Genomic DNA, 22,887 nt, shown 5'->3' on the forward strand with positions numbered 1-22,887 from the left:
TGGGCAGGGAGTTCATAATTACACAATTAAAAATAGGCCAAGATGATGAAGTTAATGTCTCTCCCAAATGAAGGAAAAAGTTAGTCAACTAGTGCAAAACTAGAAAATACCTTAAGCTACTAATTAACAATAGTCTCAAAATGTCTAATGCTAAAGACTCATTTAACTCTTACTGACTGACTCTAACCACATCAAATCATTTTTTTAATACACACTGGGTAAACAATTAAGACATGATTTCTACCCTTATCCAACAGAGTCTAAAAGGATAGTGAATTCATATCCACATATAGTTTTACTATAAAGCAGAATATAATAAAGGATTAAAATAACTACAAATCAAATTATACAAAGGACACCAGTTTAAATATTTTATTGTGGCTTCGAAACTTTGTAGTTGATGTGACAGAAGATAGCTCAAAGACCTTGACAATTAGTTTCATCTTTATGATTTTAGGCAAATTACTTAATTATTTATGAACATTTTTTTTCCCTCACCTTGAACATGGTTTTAAGAATGCCATGTATCACATGGGGTTATGGAGAGGATTTAAAAAGATAATCTGAGTAAAGCAGTTAAAATTTAAGATCATTTAATATTGTTAGGATTTCCATGGCTTTATCCACTTTATCAAAACTGTGGAAGATATTTTGACAGAAAATATTTTCAGGCAAGAAGTCTTGATTGTTCAATAGGGAAAGTAAGAAGAAATGAGTTTCTATTTTAAGACAGTGTCATTGGAAATATAATTAAAATAGTAGATGTAACAGACACTTCAGAATTTGAATAAAATTTTTGAGTGTGTTAATTACTCTAAGCTTGGTGTGTAGAAAAGTGGAATTGTAGGAGCTATTGAATATGACAGCACCTAAGAAAGCTGATGAATAGATGTTTGGAGTAGAGAAGGGAGTTATATGAGTGAAAGGTGTGGACAGTTTGATTTAGTTAGGTCATTAAAAGGGTTTTGATGGCAAATGAATGACCATTTTAATGATACGAGTGCAGGAGTAAAGTGAGCATGGTAGGAAACTGAAATGAAGAGTTGTAGACCACTGGATTTGAAGTAGATTAAAGAAAAATTTGAGTAATGTGCTAGAAATTTGTCAGTGAATTATCTCTATTTGAGGCTGTTTATGGGAAAGAAAAAAATGTGAAAAACAAAGAAACAAAAAATCCTCAAAAGTGGTATAAAATCCCACAGAGAAGGACATGTAAGCACATTAAATTCTAAAATGCCTATGATGTTGTTTTTTTTCCTTAGTAGATCATATATATATTAAGATTGAAAAAAAGTTTGTGGTTTATTTTAAACTAGATTTTACATATTAAAATCGAAGGAAAGGTGAAATTATCACTTAACAGCAAAATGTATGCTAAGTTTAGTTGTGAAATTTCCCAAATTCTCCACATATAGCTTGTCAAGAAAATATAAAAATGAGCAAATTAAAAGACATGCAACTCTACTGAAGGCTAGATAAATAACTTTATGGAACAGAAGCAGAATGTTACTTGAGGTTGAATTTATATGACTGTTGGTCTCTGGGATCCAACAGAGATATTCAAGCACTTTCATTCTCTTAGGTAACAGGAATTTAAATGTTCTAAATGACGTAGACAAATAGAACCAGAAAGGCTTTATGAATTTCATAGAGTGAGTTTCCCACATCCATAAAATGTGGATGAATAAAACACTAGCACTGACTTGTGTCTGGAAGTTCTTTAGTGAGGGCACTAGGGAAAGTAGACACATTTTTTAAATGAAAGGTTGAGTCAAATTTCTCACTGGAATTTGGTCTTTCTCCCTTCCTTCCTTCTCCTTGGCTCCCTCCCTCACCCCTTTTTTTCTTTCTTCCTTTCTTCCTCTCTTTCTTTCTTGTTTTCTTTCTTTCTATTGCTTTTTCATTCCTTTTTCCTTTTTATAAATCACCTATATTTAGCAAGGTACAGAAACCATTATCCACCCATATACTACCTGCTTTGGGACTGTGTCTTATGGAAGGACATAATATATCAACAAAATTTCCTCTCTATATAATTTAAGAAAAGCAAAAAGAGGTAAAGAAGGAGAGGAAAAGCTATAGGGAAAGATACAGAGATAAGAGAGAGAGAGTGATGGAGAGAAACAGAGACAGAGACTGAGAGAGAGAAAACTATCAAATACGGTTAAAACTATTTAAAAATACATGGAGATAAACTTCTGACATGACAGCATAAGTAGTTCTGTTGACTGATTACTCAGTGAAACTGGTGTAAACTCTAGAAAAACAACAATTTAAGCCTCTGGAAGTGGTTTTAAGAGCAACTGGTTAGTGAAGAAACACCTAATCAAGAAAATCTATGAAAACTTGATAAGAAAGATAAGAGTTCATGGTGGCTGAACAAAGAATAATTTCCTCCTCCCTACCTCCTTGGCCAGGGAGGCACAGCATCCACTCCTGACTGCTGTAGACAAGAACACAGTGCTCCCTATCTGCCCATTTCTCAGTTGTCTTATCTGTTGCTGAGGCTAAATACCAGTGAATACAATGGAGAAGCAGGGCTCACTTTTTCTGTCCAGCCACCACTCATGGAATGGAGGCCCTGTTTTGAGCATTTCACCACTATGAATACTGGGACCCTGATCATCCTTGCCTCAGCTCATGAGACAGTGATTCCACGTGAAGGGAGATAAGCTGAGAGGCTTCCCACCTCAACCCCCCATCAAGTGCTTTGCTTCTAGCAGGTGGGTGTCACTCAGTGAGAAGTTTACCATTGTCCCAACGTCAAGCTCCAGAGCCTTGGATGTAGGGGCAAAGCAGGTCACGAAATACATAGTTCCCAATGTCCTCCCTAAAGAATTATCATCATTTGTGGAATTTAGCAGGTGAACACAGTCAGGGAAAGAGAAGAAGAGAGCCCTACCAAAATCAATGTTATCTCAGGAGGACTGTGAGCATACCCAAAACTGTGCCCTACTAAGGATCAAATGAGGATCAACTCTGAGTGAGGGAAAATAGACTTCACCAAAATAATCCAGTGAGTCACTAATGTAATAAATAAAACAATAACAAGGCTGGAGGAATGGTAGGGCCAGTACCCAGAGTTGCTAAAATATATATCTAAAATGTTTAGTTTCTAACAAAAAAAAAGGGACATGCTAAGAAACAGGAATTTTTAACCTATATGCTGCAGAGGTAACAGAAATTTCCAATGAGCGTAAGTAGATGTCTAGATTTATCAGGAAAAAAATCTTCAAGATGACTATTATAAGTCATTTTATGGAGTTAATGGAACTATGATTAAAGAAATAAATCAAAGTATGATGACAGTGTCACATAAAATGTAGAATATCAATAAAGGAATTGAAATCAGAAAAAAGAACAAAGGAAATTCTGGAGTTGAAAAATAAATAACTGAAATGAAAAAAAAAATTCTCTGGGAGGCTTTTAAGTAGATATTAACTGACAGAAGAAAGAATAAGTGAACTGAAGATACAAAAAAAAAGATGGGAAAAAATGAATGAAGATAAATGAGGAGAGCCTCAGGGAAATTTGGGACACCATTAAACATGCCAAAATGCACACAATGGTAGTATCAGAAAGAGAGGAGAGAGACAAAAAGAGAATAAAAATATTCAAAGAAACAATAGCTGAAAACTACCCAAATTTATTGAAAAATAATTTATACACCTAAGAAGCTCATCAAACTCCAAGAAGGATAGCTCAAAGATGCATGTAAATGAAGGCTAAATAATGACTTCCCCAGATAAACAAAAGCTGAGAGAATCTGTTACTAGTTGAATTTGTCTTACAAGAAATACAAAAGGAAGTTTATCAAGCTGAAAACAGCTGGCACCAGACAGTAATTCAAATACACACACACACACACACACACACACACATGCATGCACAAAGTGTCAATAAACATAATTATGTAAATAATTACAAAAAAAATAGGATTCCATAGTTTTTCCCCTTTATTTTCTTGACAAATTTAAAAAGTAATCACATAAAGCAATGTGAATAAACTTGAACAGGTTTATAAAAGTGTGGTTAACAGAATAATGCCCCCTCACCCAAGATGTTCACATTTCAATTCTTGCAATCTGTTAATATGTGCCTCCTTTTACCTAGATTACAGTATAATGACAAAGATGGCAAAAAAATACCATAAATCAGTGGAAAATCATGGACTATTCTGTGAGTGACACTCAGATAATTGGCTACTCATGGAAAATTAGATTAGATTTTTACCATATTCCATAAACAAAAACACAAAGAAGTTATCACTAAAGTACTATATGTATCTCTAAACCATAACTCATTTCTTTACATCTCTCCTTGTTCCAACAGGTTTATAAAAAAACACATCCAAAATTCACCACAGAGACAAGAAAATGTGTTATGTCTGGGGCATCTATTTTTAATAGTAAGCCCAATTTGTGCCTTTCTTTTGTTCAGTTTTTCACTTATATGCCAGATGTAGAAAAGCATCTGTATTTGGGGAACCATGTCTAAAACATTCTGGGACAACATTTGACTGATGCCATCTTTTAGAGAATTTTCTATGATAGGAACATTTGTACAATCTTCAGTTTTGTATTACTACTAAACTTAGGGTTCAAGGGAATGACCAGAAAGGCTGTGATTCAAAATTAAGAGGGATATATTGGATGACAAAAATCATGATGCCAAAAATTCTGAACAGTCTGGATAAATGGGTTCAATCTAACTGGATACAATTTAATATGATAAACATTACATTCTGTTCTTAAAGTTTAATGATTTAAATGCAGAAAAACAGTATGAGAACAATATAAAATATTAGACTTTTAAGTTGAACTTATAATTACATGTGTCAGTAATATAATATGATCTAGGTGATTAGAAAGTTAATATATCTTAAATTTCATTAAAAGACAATGTATAGCCCAGAAGGAGTGAATTTTAAGGCATATTCTACTCTTCTCTGGCAAAGGTAACTCTAAATATAATGGATGCAAAAATACGTTTTTAAGAGGGAAATTGTTAAGGAACAATAATATAGGAGTAAGCAGAATGTTGAGAGATAAAAGCCATTGACTCAAAACATTTACTACCATGTTCCAAGTATAATATTTGGCAATGTCTATAGAAGCAAATAATTAAAGAAACTAAGTGTTGCATATTTTCTTATTGCTCCCAATTATTATTATTATTATTATTATTATTTTACTTCTCCTTGTGAAGTGATTAAACTTCATATTCCATTTACTCCAAAATTGACCATTTGGCTCTGAAAGCAACTTGTGCAAATGATAAGTGCTAACCCTGAGCAAAAAGTCAAAATCTGTGTGTGCTTCCCCAATATATTTGTCTTTCATCCATACAGTACCTAAAGGGTTTACCTTTCATTGAAGAAGACCTATGCATCAGAGCCACTGCCACCCTGCAGCCAAGCTGACAGGTGCTGGGAGAGAAATAAATTTTTGTAGGTGCAAACACTGAAATTTGGGAGTTGTTTGTTATGGCAACATCACTTAGCAGATCTGACTATTGTTTTAACATTGCTTATCTAGAACATGACACTTAGGGAGGTCACTGTTCCCAATTATCTGACTGAACCCCACATGGAAAAATTATTAGACTTCACTTCTGAGGTTCCAGCAAATGCCTTAGGCAAGAGATTGTAGGATAGAATAGGATATGCTCAGATATGCTACAACAGCAAAAAGCCTGAAAGTCTCAGTAGCTTAACCCAACAAAAATGATTAATTACTCCTAATACTTGTCAGTTCGTGTCTATGAGGGCTCTGATCCATGTGGACATTCAAGTACTCCTGCTGATAGATGCTTCTCTACCATTTTATAGACACTCCATCTGAAACATGTGATCTTTAGGTGTCTAGAGCAGAGGAAGAGAGTTGGAAAATCATGCTCTGACTCTTCCACACATTGGCCCAAAAGGGACACACTACTTTATTTCTGCCCACAGCTCATTAGCCAGAGTAGCCACACAGCCATATCAAACTTTGAGGATGCTAGGAAATGTTAACTATGGAGTGCCATATTTGGTAAGCTCTATATCTGTATCATAGGAGAGAATGGTATTAGAAGACAGAGTTGAACTCTATATATTAACGAACTTTATCATGATTTTAGAAGACACTGAAGTGGAACGAATTATCTTGTTGACATACATTTCCTGAGAGATTAATCAAGAGGGTTTATGGTCATAAATAAGAAATGTGACAGAAGAAATTTATGGGTCTACATCCCTTCTAGTGTTTAGGTTATATGATCCTAAAGTTGAAGATTTCATAGGCTTAAATGAGGTGATCACAAAATAAGCATCCTGCATTAATTTTAGTTAATATTGAAATAGGTAATAAAAAAAATTCACATTGCACTAGATAATTATAATTCATCTCTTTAGTTCATCTCATTTTGTGTCATTATTGGGAAGACTTATCTTACTCTCTAAATTTTAGACTTATCTTAATATTTAATTTTTCTTTTATTTATAAACACTATTCTAGTCTCATATTTCTATGTAAATATGAGATTATATACAAAAACATTCTAATTTTCCTATCTTTTGATAGATCATTTTACAGCCAAAAATCTTCAGAATGCTTTCATGAGGTGACTCTTGATTTTCTGGTTGTGTTTCAAATGTTGTTTATGGAGGGACTGACTCTATTGTATGTGATCGTTAAGAGTTGCTTTCTGATTAGAGACATTCATATAACTCACCAATCTTGACTCACACCCTACCTATTGATAGATTTAGAAGAAGTCCTCCATATAATCATTCTGTCTGGCTTGAATTAAAGACTAAATATTTTGAAGCAGACCATCAATTCTTTACAAAATCTTACCGGTTTTAATTAAGCAAATATGTCAAAGAAAAATTTAGTGAAGTTGATGTACTTCTGTTATTAAAGGAAGGATTATTCTGCAGCTTATGGAACATCAGAATATATCATTATCCTTGTGTCAGAGTAAGATAATAGTTATCTATAATATTTTTAGGATTCATTTAAAATATTTAACTCTATTCTCTTCTTCAGGGTGCATGAACATCAGTGCAATGAAAACAAACACTTTAACTTTTGAATTAAAAGCTTTGTTAATCAAATTTAATTAATCTAAATGTTTAAATAGAAGTGATTATAATAAAAGTGTGTTAAAATTAATTGATGATGTTTATGGTAAAAACTATTTTCTGGAAAATTGTGCTTACAATGTGCTTGCCATGATATTGAATATGCCACATGATATAAAAATAAAAGTTGTAAAATATTATAAAAACTTTGTACTCTAATATTCAGTGAGGGCTTATTTTGTAAAGATCTAAATCTAAATTTACAGAGACAAATTGAATTCAAGGTGAAGTCATTCCATGCTAAAATTTGAATGATCTGCAATCAAGTTTGCAAAACATCTGTTTTATTTATTGGCCCACACAGTAACAACAATAGAGAGGATTCTAATATCTACAGTTTTAGTCGTTGTGGTATTAGGAGACACCTGTAAGATTAAACCATCTCTTCACTCCCCAAAGCTGACAGATTTGTAATAATGGTATCAATGAGAATATATTTTTCATTATGAATCATATGGCTTATCAATAAAGACACAGATTGATTAGTATTAAAAGAAAGACTGTATCATATTATTTGTAACATAAATTACTGTGTAGTTGGATAGCATTCTGCGAATCAGTGTTTGACAGTAATTTATGAGTTTTCAGTAGACTTTCTGTGGTCAATAGCAAAAAGAAATCAATAATCTAACTGGCTAATAGTTAATATTTTATTCTTCACATGTGACAGAAGAGCTTTATTTTTTAATGGTCTTTATTTCAGACATTATAAACTCTGAGAAACCTCTGCTGCCATATGGTTAAAGCATAACTATATAAATGACTGCTTATTTATTCCTTCATTTATTTATATGTTAAGCATCCAAACCATTCTGGTCACTGTGTTAAATCAGAAGATATAAAAGCAGATAGAATGACCTGCAAGAATGAAAATGCCTTAAACAAAGGAAATTAATCATTAATGCTAAGTATATGACAATTAATTTTGAAGAATTTACCGTTTTGTAACAAAATGAAAACCCAAACATCCAAACTATTTAAACTGTTCTACATTTAAATATTATGATGGGAGATAGTGAGAGGCTTATTGGGATTTTAGAAAATGTAAGAGATATTCAAAGAAAACATTTTCTCACTAGATCACCACATTGAGAATAATACTATTAATAGCTTATTTTGTTTTTAACAAATACATACTATTGGGGTAAACTTATCTTGATCTTAAATGTAGTTTTAAAGTAAATTCTAATGTATTTACAGGAAATACAATTAGAGGAACTAGAAGGAAGTCTGAACACAACTCTGCTGAAAGGACAAAGTACAGGGAGTGTTAAACTCTGGGATGAGAGGGAGACCATTGGGCATCGTTTTGCTAATTAGATTTACCTAAAGGAAAAGTAAACTGTCTTCTGTTGTTATGACAGGTGGTGGTTTTACAAGTTGGAGTAGGGATCTAAAAGAAATTAGACTCTTACCATCCCAGAGAGACTGGGAAACAAGGAAGCCATCTTCTTTAATAACTACCTTTCAAAGAGATGGCTACTAGGTCCTTGAAAGACATCCTTGGGTTGTAAAACTGACAAGTGGCTTTTTAAAAATTTACATTTCAAAGATGTAGAAAAAGAATTTACAAGCTTTTTCAGGTAAATGTCTAAGAAAAGTAGAGTCAAGGTCTAGAGGCAGGAAGACTGTACAAAGTTTAGTCAATCTGAGGGAAACATTAAGGTCCTCTTGGTCATAGGACAGATTAAAATCTGAATAGTATTAACAATAAAATGTCTTCTAACAGTGAAATGACAATGATCATTTTGATTCCATTATTGATTCTCTACATAATTACCCTTGTATTTTAAGCCTGCCACTCCTGTGTACAATTTATTAACAATTTGGACTACAACAATTTAGCTACTTAGAAAAACGAGGTTTCCAATGTCAATCGTTATTTTCCCAAACTGACTTTGTGAATTTAGTCATTATTTTAAATTATTGTATTTGCTTATTTTTTACAACACTTAAAATAGTTCCTGATGCCGTAGTCTATTTTATGTGATATGGTATTAAGTGTACAGGAAATAAAATTTAGTGACAAAAGGGAAAATGTGGTAAATTAAACACAAAAAAGAAAGAGAATTTTTAAATTGTTGGGTTATTCTTCCAGCTTCACTGAATCATATCACTGTAAAGGGACTTAAGTGGTTTCTAGATAACTATGTGTCTATCATGGCAAAATGTCAAGTAATTTCTACAAAATGTCTACCAATGTAATGCTGAAGAATCAGCAGTGTTGTTCACCAATCATTCTGGTTTTCTACTTCAAGACACAATCTAGGGTTGGGATTTCCTGAACCTTTAAATTTAAGCATGGCCGTATAGCATGCTTTAGCCAATGAAACATGAGAAAGATAAGTAATATTTGTCACTTTTGAGTGAAATCATTTAAGAGGTGCATAATTTTCCATCGTTTTATTCCTTTGCTGAGGAAGTCATTATAGCATGTGTTGACATAGGGCCTTAATCTGCCTACCCTTTAAGTGGTTAAGATAAGCAGATGCCCCAACCAACCAGCATTGCCTATGTAGTTAAAGAACCTGCTTTGAACCATTGAGCTTCTGATTGTGTATTATTACATCATCACCTAACCTATGCATTAATAACTTTATCTTAATTCTGTGTTCTTGAAAGCCAGAAAAAATGCTACAATATCTGTTTCCTGAATGGAATAAGCTACCTGATATATAAAATCAAATCCTCTGTAATCATTCTATAGGTACATGTACAAAGTCCAGGTCATCAGGTCAGAACATGTCTTTTGTCCTGATCAGTTACACTTTAGTGCTTTTTGCATTCATTCCTTCTAGGAGAATTTGATCACAAGACTCAGGTTTTTTCTGAAAGATTTTTTTATTAACTTCAAATTCTAGAAAGCAAGCGTTGTGTTACTGCCCTTTCTCTCTTAGAAGGCCATTGTTTTCCTTATTCAAATCCTCTATTTTCTCTGTAATCCATTAGACCTTGGAGAACTACAGCCTTCATAAAATTACAAAATATTTGCTTTCAATATTTAAATAACATAATGGGACATTCATTTATTTTACTTTTATTTAATTAAGAGAAACATTTACATGATCCTTCTTATAGTAAAGCAAATCCACCCAAAGGTGGATATTTTTTTCTCCTCTGTATATATTTAGCAGCAGTAATTTTGTCTTAATTCTTCATCAAACAGCAGGAATATAGCACTCATATAGGTATAGACATTATCAGGGGTACTTTGGAAGACATGTTGCATTATACCATTCAGGATTATTCCAAAGATAATTACCTTGGTAAAATTATGAGGATACACAGAATATGTTTGTATCAAAAAAGTCCTTCCCAAAATTACCGTATCAAATGTTCTCACGACAGAAATTTCACTTCCTTATAAGTCTGTTTTATTATGTTATTTTTAATTAGATTATGTAGTATAAACACTAATCAATAACAATAGATAAAGAATAATAGGAACATAACATTTTAACATTCAGAAAATGTAAACAAAGAAAAAAAAAGCAAAATATGAAAGAAAATAGTACATTTGGTCAGACCACTCAAGATGGCTGTTCTCTTTTTCTCTGTACATCCCCTGCCAGACAAGTACCTGCTTCATCTATACATTATGCACATGACTGACCTTCCTATGTACTTGTCCCAGGCCCCAGCTAGTGATTGTTCTTATCGAAGGACAGTGAGTGGTGTGCCCTCTACTGGTTTCTCTGGTAGCTAATGAGCCAACCTGATATCAATTCTCATATAACAGGTAATCTCACATTCCCCCCAGGAACAAAGACTGTTAACATGTCCTGTCTGCCTTCCACTGCACAAGGTAGGGTGCTGCTCCACGACCTTGCTCCAGAGGTGTAAGCACCCCCACCCATTAAACCATTGATTTATCTGTTGCTGATTTCTGGCTCTCTCTTTGGTCTTGAAGCTGGGCAAACACAGACTTTGTAGGCCTGTGAGTTGCAGCCCAGCAAAAACAAATCTTGGCTTATAATGAGTTGAACCCAATATCAAGCACTTCCAAGTACAAATTTGATTTACACATTTGATCTTTTCATATATTAACCTTATTAAAGTTAATAAAGCCATACTGATGAGAATTTGAGAAATATTGGGTCACAAGGTAAGCCATGCATTTACTACTGGACAACAATGTGAGAAAAATAAGAGTATAAAGATAATTAAAACTGGACAGCAAATATACAAACATAATGTAAGGGCAAAACAGAGAATATCTATTCAAACATCACAGTAAAACATTAAAATATGGTCTCTCATTTCTCAATTCCACAAAGTACATGTAAGGATTGAGAAATTTCAAACCTCACTGTTATTTACAGAAGGGAAAAAGGGCAAATAAGTATCACAATAAGGGCTTCCCTGGTGGCGCAGTGGTTGAGAGCCCGCCTGCCGATGCAGGGGACATGGGTTCGTGCCCTGGTCTGGGAAGATCCCACATGCTGTGGAGTGGCTGGGCCCGTGAGCCATTGCTGCTGAGCCTGCGCGTCCGGAGCCTGTGCTCCTCAACGGGAGAAGCTGCAACAGTGAGAGGCCCGCGTACCGCAAAAAAAAAAAAAAAAAAAAAAAAAGTATCACAATAAAATGTGAAGTGCAAATACTATTAAACAATAAACAATATATAAAGAACAATAGAAACAGGAATCCTTAGCATTAACAAACTCTACATGACTGTCAAGTCTAGGAAAGACCATATGTATAAATTTATATGGCCATGAAAGTCTAGTTCTGATTGGTGAACTTAAAAATATTGCATACAATTCCTAAAATATTTGACTAAAGAAGGATTTTGATTAAATGTTATACTTGTGTTTACAGATCATGCAGTAATGTATCCCAACTAGACTGTTCAATATGTGAGTTATAGTGTCACATTCAATGACGTAAAAGAGTTAAAATGAAAGATGGAAGAAATTATCCTTTTAAATAATTTCATACACTTTTTCACTTGCAGATATTCAGTAAACATGCAAATCATTTAAGAAAAGCAAATTTTGAAGCTGACCATAAGAGAATTATATAGGACCTTTAATCAATTTTAGAGTTAATAACAGAATTAACCTGGAAATAACAGGAACACTAGAGAAAATATTTTATATATGTAACATTTAAGCCAGATAAGGTAGAGCATAGTCATGAAAATTTAAACCACAGATGAAATGGACATTATTATAAAATCAGAGACAGCTTAGAAGACAGTTTTAAGGGGGAAAATATTATCAAAAGGATGTAGAAAACATAAGAAGAAACATGAAAGATAGTAGCATACAACAAGTGTTGATATTAGCATTTTAACTGAAGGTCAAGCAGTCCCAATTGTATCATACATTATTTGGTCTGTTTCCACCAAACTTCTCCAGCAATGTTGATGAGACCTTTAGAAACAATTGAGTTACAAGAGAAAATAGGGAAGAGTTTCAAGATGGCAGAAGAGTAAGATGTGGAGATCATCTTCCTCCCCATAAATGCATCAGAAATACATCTACATGTGGGACAACTCCTACAGAACACCTACTGAACGCTGGCAGAAGACTTCAAACCTCCCAAAAGGCAAGAAACTCCCCACATACCTGGGTATGGAAAAAGAAAAAAAAATACAGAGAAAAAAGAATAGGGACTGGACCTGCACCAGTGGGAGGGAGCTGTGAAAGAGGAAAGGTTTCCATACACTAGGAAGCATCTTTGCAGGCAGGGACAGTGGGTGGCAGAAGGGGGAACTTCGGAGCCATGGAGGAGAGCTCAGCAACAGGGGTGTAGAGGGCAAAGTGGAGAGATTCCAGCACAGAGGAACGGTGCTGACCAGCACTCACCAGTCCTGGAGGCTTGCCTCCTCACCCACCAGGGCGGGCAGGGGCTGGGAGCTGAGGTTCGGGCTTTGGTCAGATCGCAGGGAGCGGCGTGGGGTAGGTGGTGTGAACACAGCCTGAAGGGGCTAGTGCACCACAGCTAGCCGGGAGGGAGTCCAGGAAAAAGTCTGGAGCTGCCGTAGAGGCAAGAGACTATTTCTTGCCTCTTTGTTTCCTGGTGTGTGAGGACAGGGGATTAAGAGGGCTGCCTCCAGAGACGGGCACGAGCTGTGGCTCTCAGCGCGGACCCCAGAGACGGGCATGTGACACTAAGGCTGCTGCTGCCACCACCAAGAAACCTGTGTCCAAGTACAGGTCACTATCCACACCTCCCCTCCTGGGAGGCTGTGCAGCCTACCACCGCCAGGGTTCCGTGATCCGGGAACAACTTCCCCAGGAGAAGAAATGGCATGCCTCAGGCTGGTGCAATGTCACAATGGCCTCTGCAGTGGCAGGCTCACCCTGCACTCCATACCCCACCTTCCCCCCAGCCTGAGTGAGCCAGAGCCCCCGAAGCAGCTGCTCCTTTAACCCCGCCCACTCTGAGCAAAGAACAGACGCCCTGAGATGACCTACATGGAGAGGCAGGGCCAAATTCAAAGCTGAATCCCAGGACCTGTGCGAACAAAGAAGAGAAAGTGAAATATTTCCCAGCAGACTCTGGAACAGCAGATTAAACCTCCACAGTTGACTTGATGTGCCCTGCATGTGTGGAATACCTGCATAGACAATGAATCATCCCAAATTGAGAAGGGGGACATTGGGAGCAATGAGATATATATATGTACATATATATATACATATATATACATATATATATATGTGTGTGTGTTTTTTTTTCCCCTTCTCTCCTTTTGTAAGTGTGTATGAGTATGCTTCTGTGTGTAATTTTGTCTGTATAAATTTGCTTTTACCTGTTGTCCTAGTGTTCTGTCTGTCCGTTTTTTTTTAATTATTATTATAGTTTTCAGCACGTATTATCATTGGTGGATTTGTTTTTTTGGTTTGGTTGTTCTCTTCTTTCATTCTTTTTCTTTTTAATTACTTTAAATTTTTTTAATAATTTTTTTGTGTTTTATTTTAATAACTTTTAAATTTTATTTTACTTTCTTTCTTTTTTTCTCCCTTTTATTCTGAGCCATGTTGATGACAGGCTCTTGGTGCTCCAGTCAGTTGTCAGGACTGTGTTTCTGAGGTGGGAGAGCCAAGTTCAGAACATTGGTCCACCAGAGACCACCCAGCACCACATAATATCAAATGGGAAAAATCTCCCAGAGATCTCCATCTCAAGGCCAAGACCCAGCTCCACTCAACAACCAGCAAGCTACAGTGCTGGACACGCTATGCCAAAAAAATATCAAAACATGAACACAACCCACCCATTAGCAGAGAGGTTGCTTAAAATCATACTAAGGTCACAGGCACCCCAAAACACACCACCAGACGTGGCCCTGCCCACCAGAATGACAAGATCCAGCCTCATCCACCAGAACACAGGCACTAGTTCCCTCCACTAGGAAGACTACACAGCCCACTGAACCAAGCTTAGCCACTGGGGACAGACACCAAAAATAGCAGGAACTATGAACCTGCAGCATGTGAAAAGGAGACTCCAAACACAGTAAGTTAAGCAAAATGAGAAGACAAAGAAACACACAGCAGATGAAGGAACAAGGTAAATACCCACCAGATGTAACAAATGAAAAGGAAATAGGCAGGCTACCTGAAAAAGAATTCAGAATAATGATAGCAAAGATGATCCAAAATCTTGTCAATAGAATGGAGAAAATAAAAGAAACGTTTAACAAGAGCCTAGAAGAACTAAAGACCAAGCAAACAATCATGAACAACACAAAAAATGAAATTAAAAATTATCTTCAATGGATCAATAGCAGAATAACTGAGTCAGAAGAACGGATAAGTGACCTGGAAGATAAAACAGTGGAAAGAACTACTGCAGAGCAGAATAAAGAAAAAAAAAAAAGAATGAAAAGAACTGAGAACCGTCTCAGAGACCTCTGAAACAATATTAAATGCAAAAACATTTGAAATATATGGGTCTCAACAGAAGAAGACAAAAAAAAAAAAGGACTGAGAAAATATTTGAAGTAATATAGTCAAAAACTTCCATAATATGGGTAAGGAAATAGTTAATGAAGTCCAGGAAGCAAAGAGAGTCCCATACAGGATAAATACAAGGAAAAACACACCATGACACATATTAATCAAACTATCAAAAATTAAGAACACACAGAAAAATATTAAAAGCAGCAAGAGAAAAACAATGAATAACATACAAGGGAATGCCCATAAAGTTAACAGCTGATCTTTCAGCAGAAACTCTGCAAGCCAGAAGGGAGTGGAAGGACATATTTAAAGTGATGAAAGGTAAAAACCTACAACCAACATTACTCTATCCAGCGAGGATCTCATTCAGATTTGAGGGAGAAATTAAAACCTTTACAGACAAGCAAAAGCTAAGATAATTCAGCACAACTAAACAAGCTTTACAGCAAATGCTAAAGGAATTTCTCCAGGCAGCAAACACAAGAGAAGGAAAATACCTACAATAACAAACCCAAAACACTTACGACAATGATAATAGGAACATACATATTGATAATAACATTAAATGTAAATGGATTAAATGCTCCAACCAAAAGACATAGACTGGCTGAATGGATACAAAAACAAGACCCATATATATGCTGTCCACAAGAGACGCACTTCAGACCTAGGTACACATAAAGACTGAAAGTGAGGGGATGGAAAAAGATATTCCATGCAAATGGAAATGAAAAGGAAGATGGAGTAGCAATTCTCACATCAGACAAAATAAACTTTAAAACAAAGACTATTACAAGAGACAAAGAAGGACACTACATAACATTCAATGGATCAATCCAAGAAGATATAACAACTGTAAATATTCATGCACCCAACAGAGGAGCACCTCAATACATAAGGCAAATACTAACAGCCATAAAAGGGGAAATCGACAGTAACACAACAATAGTAGGGGACTTTAACACCCCACTTTCATGAATGGACAGGTCATTCAAAATGAAAATAAGTAAGGAAACATAGCTTTATATTATACATTAAACAAGATGGACTTAATTGATATTTATATACACTTTCTTCTCAAGTGCTCATGGAACATTCTCCAGGATAGATCATATCTTGGGTCACAAGTCAAGTAAATTTAAGAAAATTAAAATTGTATCAAGTACATTTTCTGACCACAATGCTATGCAACTATAAATCAATTACAGGAATAAAATCTGTAAGAAATACAAACACAGGGAGGCTAAACAATACACTACTTAATAACAAAGATATCACTGAAGAAATCAAAGAAGAAATCAAAAAATACCTAGAAACAAGACAATGAAAACATGACAACCCAAAACCTATGGAATGCAGCAAAAGCAGTTCTAAGAGGGACATTTATAGCAATACAATCCTTTCTTAAGAAACAAGAAACATCTCAAATAAACAACCTAAAATTACACCTAAAGCAATTAGAGAAAGAAGAACAAAAAAACGCCAAAGATAACAGAAGGAAGGAAAACATAAATATCAGAACAGAAAGAAATGAAAAAGAAATGAAGGAAATGATAACAAAGAGAAATAAAACTGAAACCTGGTTCTTTGAGAAGATAAACAAAATTGATATACCATTAGCCAGACTCATCAAGAAAAAAAGGAAGAAGACTCAAATCAATAGAATTACAAAATTAGAAAAGGGAAGTAACAAGTGACACTGCAGAAATACAAAGGATCATGAAAGATTACTTCAAGCAACTATATGCCAATAAAATGGACAACCAGGAAGAAATGGGCAAATTCTTAGAAATGCACAAACTTCTGAGACTGAATCAGGAAGAAATAGAAAATATGAACAGACCAACCACAAGCACTGAAATTAAAATTATGATTAAAAATCCTCCAACAAACAAAAGTACAGGATCAGATGTCTTCACAGATGACTTCTATCAAACATTTAGAGAAGAGCTAACACCTATCCTTCTCAAACTCTTCCAAAATATAACAGACGGAGGAACACTCTCAAACTCATTCTATGAGGCCAACATCACCCTAATAGCAAAACAAGCCAATGATGTAACAGAAAAAGAAAATTACAGGACAACATAACTGATGAACATAGATGCAAAAAATCCTCAACAAAATACTAGCAAACAGAATCCAACAGCACATAAAAGGATCATACACCATGATCAAATGGGGTTTATCCCAGGAATGCAAGGATTCTTCAATATATGCAAATCGATCAATGTGATACACCATATTAAAAAATTGAAAGAGAAAACTATATGATAATCTCAATAGATGCAGGGAAAGCTTTCAACAAAATTCAACACCCATTTATGATAAATCCCTCCAGAAAATAGGCATAGAGAAAACTTACCTCAACATAATAAAGGCCATATATTACAAATCCACAGCCAACATTATCCTCAATGTTGAAAATTTGAAACCATTTCCCCTAAGATCAGGAAAAAGACAAGATTGCCCATTGTCGCCACTATTATTCAACATAGTTTTGGAAGTTTTAGCCACAGCAATCAGAGAATAAAAAGAAATAAAAGGAATCTAAAATTGAATAAATGGGGTAAAGTAGTCACTCTTTGCAGATGACATGATACTATACATAGAGAAACCTAAAAATCCTACCAGAAAACTATTAGAGCTAGTCAATGAATTCGGCAAAGTAGCAGGATAAAAAATTAAGGCACAAAAAATCTCTTGCATTCCTATACACTAATGATGAAAAACCTGAAATTGAAATTAAGAAAACAATCCAATTTACCATTGCAACAAAAAGAATAAAATACCTAGGAATAAACCCACCTAAGGAGACAACAGAGCTTTATGCAGAAATTATAAGACACTGATGAAAGAAATTAAAGATGATATAAACAGCTGGAGAGATATACCATGTTCCTGGACTGGAAGAATCAACATTGTGAAAATGACTATATTATGCAAAGTAATCTACAGGTTCAATGCCATTCCTATCAAACTACCACTGGAATTTTTCACAGAACTAGAACAAAAAATTAACAATTTGTATATAAACACAAGAGACCCCAAATAACCAAAGCTATCATGAGAAAGAAAAACAGAGCTGGAGGAATCAGGCTCTTGGACTTCAGACTGTACTACATAGCTACAGTAATCAAGACAGTATGGTACTGGCACAAAAACAGAAATATCGATCAATGGAACAGGATAGAAAGCCCAGAGATAAACCCATGCACATATGGTCACCTTATCTTTGATAAAGGAGGCAAGAATATACAATGGAGAAAAGACAGCCTCTTCAATAAGTGGTGCTGGGAAAACTGGACAGCTAAATGTAAAAGAATAAAATCACAATATTCCCTAACACCATATATAAAAATAAACTCAAAATGGATTAAAGACCTAACTGTAAAGCCAGACACTATAAAACTCTTAGAGGAAATCATAGGCAGAACAATCTATGACATAAAAAACAGCAAGATCCTTTTTGACCCATCTCATAGAGAAATGGAAGTAAAAACAAGAGTAAACAAATGGGACCTAATGAAACTTCAAAGCTTTTACACAGCAAAGGAAACCATAACAAACAAAAAAACAACCTTCCAATTTGGAGAAAATATTTGCAAATGAAGCAACTGACAAAGGATTAATCTCCAAAATTTACAAGCAGTTCATACAGCTCAATATCAAAAAAAACCAGACAACTCAATCCAAAAATGGGCCAGAGACCTAAATAGACATTTCTCCAAAGATGATATACAGATTGCCAACAAACATATGAAAGAATGCTCAACATGATTAATCATTAGAGAAATGCAAATCAAAACTACAATTTCATATCATCTCACACCAGTCAGAATGACCATCATCAAAAAACCTACAAACAACTAATGCTGGATAGGGTGTGGAGAAAAGGGAACACTCATACATTGTTGGTGGGAATGTAAATTGATACAGCCACTATGGAGCACAGTATAGAGGTTCCCTAAAAAACTAAAAATAGAACTACCAAATGACCCAGCAATCCCACTACTGTACATATACTGTAAGAAAACCATAATTCAAAAAGTGTCATGTACCACAGTGTTCATTGCAGCTCTATATAAAATAGCCAGGTTGTGGAAGCAACCTAAGTGTCCATCGACAGATGAATGGATAAACAAGCTGTGGCACATATATACAATGGAATATTACTCAGTCATAAAAAGAAATGAAATTGAGTTATTTTTAGTGAGGTGGATGGACCTAGAGTCTGTCATACAGAGTGAAGTATGTCAGAAAGAGAAAAACAAATACCCAATGTTAACACATATATATGACATCTAAAAACAAACAAACAAACAAGCAAAACGTGCATGAAGAACCTAGGGGCAAGATGGGAATAAAGATGTAGACCTACTAGAGAATGGACTTGGGCACACAAGGAGGGAGAAGGATAAGTTGCGACAAATTGAGAAGTGGTAGTGTATATATGACATATATACACTACCAAATGTTAAATAGATAGCTTGTGGAAATCAGCATAGCACAGGGAGATCAGCTCAGTGCTTTTTGACCAGCTAGAATGGTGGGATAGGGAGTTTGGGAGGGAGCGAGATGCAAGAGGGAAGAGATATGGGGATATATGTATATGTATAACTGATTCACTTTGTTATAAAGCAGAAACTAACACAACACTGTAAAGCAATTATATAAAAAATTATATTAAAACGTTATAAAAAAGAGAAAAGAGGGAAAAGAGAAAAGTGTAAAGATATTTAGGAACAGTGAATTTCTCTTTTTCAACACAATCTGTGTTAATATCCAAGTAAGCAGTAAGAACTTTGCTATGGAGAGATGTTTTAAAGCACTGAATATAGAAGCTGAGAAAAACAACAATAGGAAGTACAGTGTAGAAACTAATATTCAAGATCTAAGAAGAACTACACGAAAGAAATTTCCAAAGAAGTATCATTGAAAACAGTACTTAAAGAATTAGAATTGAATGACTGGAGAAAGACGTTGTTGATATCATCCTAAAGTAATAGGAAGAAATGCAAAAACTAGAACCAAGGTATGAAATGTTTTTAAAAATAAATAACTACAATCTCAGGTCAAAGGTTCATCACCTGTACAAGAGAAGTGCATGAAGAGGAGGGAACATGTGGTCTCCCCCCACATGAATGCTGTGCTGGATAAGGGAGTGAAGCTGTGGCAGCCTGAAGCTGTCTTTTTTTTTTTTAATATAAGAATCAAAAAAAGAAAAGAAAAGAAAAAAATCCCTCAAAATGAAACAAAAGGAAGGCCAGCTAGTGAGGATCAAGCTGAGTCACGGAGGCTCAGGCCTCAATGCCGCTGCCTCTTCACTTTGGGGGCGGGGCCGCCCGTCACCTCCGAGCAGTCCTCCCTGGGCTTGTATGACTTGAGCCAGTAGTTCTCTGAGCTGACGCTGCCCCTCCGCCATTGGGTGGGCAACAGCACCGAGCGCTGGCTCTCCTCCTTGTCCATCTCCAGGATCCGAGACCTGTGGGCAGTGTCAGGGTCTGCCTTGCAGTGGGACCACTTGGGTTTCAGAGTGGGGTCCCTGTTGTTTCCCGACAGATGATCTGAGGCATAGCTGGGTGGTAACACGGAGCTGCTCAGGGACTGTTTCCAACCAGGGTAAATCTAATCTCGTCCAGGAAGGGGCATGAACGGAGAGCTCTCTGCCTTCTTCACAACATTCTGTAAACCTAAACCTGTTTTCCTGAGGATGATGACTTGATGTCCTGAGGACGGATGCAGTGAGTGATTTCATCAGCAGCATATCCAATGAGCACAGTCATGCTGTTCCTGCACACCAGCAGGGAAAGCACGGGCTCCAAAACCCAGACAGGCTTGAACTGGAGCTTGCAGCTGAAGCAGAGAGTGGAGTTGCTGAAGAAGGACACGGACACGATGGGGCACTCGAAGATGTGGATGAGGTCCACGTGAGACACGATGTGGCCACTGGGCTGGTAGTCTTTGATGATGACACTGTTGACGAAGCCCGCGGGGATGACACGGTGCTCCACCAGCTTCTGGATCACAAGCTGGTGCACCCACTCAGGGATCTCATCCATGTCACCCCACGGGTAGAGGCACTCCTGGCCTGGCCAGTGCTTCTGCAGCTGAGTGCCATACGTGTAGCCCTCACTGAAGAGGTTTGTTTCCCCTTGGTCTGTAAAGAAGGGGGAAAAGGGTCTCAATACCTACATCTACTACAATGAGAAGAGTGAAGGCCTTAACCACCACTTGCCACTTCCAGACAACTGGAAAAATCAGGTGGAACCCGAGATCCAGGCAGTGTCCAGTGGATCCGCTCCTTCAAGCTTGTCCTTTCAGCCAATCTTCATAGAGGGGCAGTGGTGGCCAAATACTCATATGACAAGTCTCTTGAGCACCGGGTCCAAGGTTTCTGCCACACTGCCAATACCCCCACGTCTGATGACACACTTTTCCAGAAGGTAGCCAAGGTCTACTCCTATGCACATTGATGGATGCACCAAGGTTGGAATTGTGGGGATTACTTCCCAGATGGCATCGCCAATGGGGCTTTCTGGTATTCTCTCAGCAAGGGAATACAAGACTTTACCTCCATACCAATTGTCCTGAGGTCACGCTGGAAATGAGTTGTAACAAGTTTCCATGACAAGTTACCTCGCGAGTGGCTGGGTAATCTGGAAGCCCAAATTCAATTCTTGGAATGGGTACACCAAGGCATAAGGGGAATGGTGTGGGATGAGAAGTATAATAATCTTGCGGATGCAGTCATTTCTGTCAGTGAGATTAACCAAGATGTCACTTCAGGTGACCATGGAGATTACTTCCGGCTGCTGCTTCCAGGGCCCTACACTGTCACTGCCACAGCACCCAGGTTTGTCCCAGAGACAGTGAGTGTGACTGTGGGTCCTGGGGAATCCAAACTGGTTAATTTCCAACTCAAGAGAAGCACCCCTCCAGCAGCCCCTAGGAGGAGAGGCCCCAACTCAGGGTAAAGAGGCAGAGTCTTACCAAAGAAAGTGCAGCCCCAGGCAGCTAGGAAAAAAGAAATGATGACAACAGTCCCAGAGAGTCCCTGCCAGAAATCCACAGTGCCTGGGGCAACACTTTAGAAAGACTTTGTTCCCGCTCTCGCACCAGATGAAGCATTCTTTCTATTTTATTATCTGAGACATATTTAAATATAAACATATTCAGAACAAAACAAACAAACAAACAAACAAAAATAAAAAACAAAAACAATGCCTCTGGTTGGAAATAACATAACTTTTTGGGTCAATGAAAAAATTATAGAATGGGAAGGTAATAGGTGATCTATAGATTAAAAAAAAAAACACTTTCTAATATATAATCAAAATGAAAGGGGGAAAACCCACAATCTTATGGATAATATTTTTCTTATCCATAGTAGAAAGGTAGAAATATCCATAGTAGAAAGGTAGAAATATGGAAGAGACAACATGTATTTTAAAAAGACCAGGCAAATTGTTTGTAGGAGAAAATAAATTTTATAAAAAAGAACACTGAAAAAATGGAATTGAAAGCAATAATGTAGATTCCTGGGTTAATTAGAATTACTTGTGGCAGAAGAAAATTATAATACATAAAATATTTCATTATAACAATAGGATAAAACATTTATTTGAAATGGAAATGCTTTTAAAGTTTTAATTCTGTTCAAATACAAGAATTTATTATTCTTATTGTCACAAATGGATTCTTTTTAAATTGCAGTTACAGCACCATAGATGTCAAATACTTTGGGGAATGAAAATGAGTAATAAAACAAAATGAAAAAGCCTAAGGAAAAATGTAATATTCCAAGCAAGTTTTGCAAGATATTAGTTGGCATATAACATGTCAGAA

General features: G+C 36.1%; 2 pseudogenes; one reads left to right on the forward strand and one right to left on the reverse strand.

The window, feature by feature from the left end:
* Positions 1-18,753: 18,753 nt before the first annotated feature.
* On the forward strand, positions 18,754-22,191 carry LOC132500595 (carboxypeptidase N catalytic chain-like; annotated as a pseudogene).
* Positions 20,347-21,206, reverse strand: LOC132501061 (RNA demethylase ALKBH5-like; annotated as a pseudogene).
* Positions 22,192-22,887: the final 696 nt, after the last annotated feature.

This window comes from Mesoplodon densirostris, chromosome 13 (assembly GCF_025265405.1).
Source record: "Mesoplodon densirostris isolate mMesDen1 chromosome 13, mMesDen1 primary haplotype, whole genome shotgun sequence".
Taxonomy (NCBI): Eukaryota; Metazoa; Chordata; class Mammalia; order Artiodactyla; family Ziphiidae; genus Mesoplodon; species Mesoplodon densirostris.